Raw genomic sequence first — 1472 nt, 5'->3', positions numbered from 1 at the left:
TATGCTAAATTTTCTAAGTGTGAATTTTGGTTGAAATTGATTGCATTTTTGGGGCATGTTGGACTGAAAAATGTGAGGAGAGCTTTCGAAAGCTCAATACTCTCTTGACCACCACTCCTATTCTAGCATTACCGGTGGAAGGTAAGGATTTTATAGTTTATTGTGATGCTTCTCATTTTGGGTTGGGCGCGATGTTAATGCAGAATAAGAATGTTATAGCCTATGCGTCGCGCCAATTGAAGGTGCATGAGAGAAATTATCCGACACATGATTTAGATATGGCGGCATTACCTCTATGGTGTTAAGTGTGAAGTGTTTACTGATCATCGTAGTTTGCAGCATGTTTTCACTCAAAAGGATCTGAATTTGGGACATCGAAGGTGGATGGAGTTACTTAAAGATTATTATGTGACCATTCAATACCATCCGGGCAAGGCTAAGGTAATGGCAGACGCTTTGAGTCGAAAAGCGGTAAGTATGCTTAAGTGTAGCCAAGCGACCTTTGACAAAAGAAATTCAGACCTTAGAGTCTAAGTTCATGCAATTGGGCATCTCAGAAAGAGGTGGGGTGTTAGCTAGTATTGAGGTAAGGGCCACTTTTATGGAAGAGATCAAGGCCAAGCAATTTGAAGATGAGAATTTGGAGGAACTTAGAAATAAGACAGCGATTGGTAAGGCACAAGAGACCACTTTTGATGCGGATGGTGTGCTCAATTTCAAAGGGAAAATATGTGTTCCTAGAGTAGATGACTTGATTGAGAAATTGTTGGCAGAGTGTCATGGTTCACGATATTCTATTCATCCGGGGGTGACCAAGATGTATAGAGATCTGAAGCGAATTTATTGGTGGTTGGGCATGAAGAAAGACATAACGGAGTTTGTGGCGAAGTGTCAAAATTGTCAACAAGTGAAATATGAACATCAAAGGCCTGCGGGTTTACTTCAAAGAATGCCAATTCCGGGATGAAAATAGGAAATAATAACCTCCCATGACTTTGGGGAAGTTTGATTCTATTTGGGTAGTGGTTGATAGATTAACTAAGTCAGTCCATTATAGCCATGGATTTTGTGGTTGGTCTTCCCAAGACTTTGGGGAAGTTTGATTCTATTTCAGTTAGTGTATGTGAATGAGATAGTGAGGTTGCATGGGGTGCTCCTTTCTATCATCTTAGACCATGGTACCCAATTCACATCCAAGTTTTGGAGGAAATTACATGATCAATTGGGCACACAACTCACTTTTAGTACAACTTCCATCCATAGACAGACGGGCAGTCGAAGAGGACTATTCAAGTATTAGAAGACATGTTGAGGGCATGTGTGATTGATTTTGGAGAGAATTGGGATAAGTTTTTACCTTTGTGTGAATTCTCCTATAATAATAGTTATCACTCCAGTATTGATATGGCACCATGGCACTCTATGGGAGGGGATGTAGATCACCCATAAGATGGTTTGAGACTAGAGATGTA

The sequence above is a fragment of the Solanum tuberosum genome, unplaced genomic scaffold (assembly GCF_000226075.1).
Source record: "Solanum tuberosum cultivar DM 1-3 516 R44 unplaced genomic scaffold, SolTub_3.0 scf00378, whole genome shotgun sequence".
NCBI classification, from domain to species: Eukaryota; Viridiplantae; Streptophyta; class Magnoliopsida; order Solanales; family Solanaceae; genus Solanum; species Solanum tuberosum.
The sequence above is the reverse complement of the archived record's forward strand: the minus strand, read 5'-3'. Positions refer to the sequence as shown.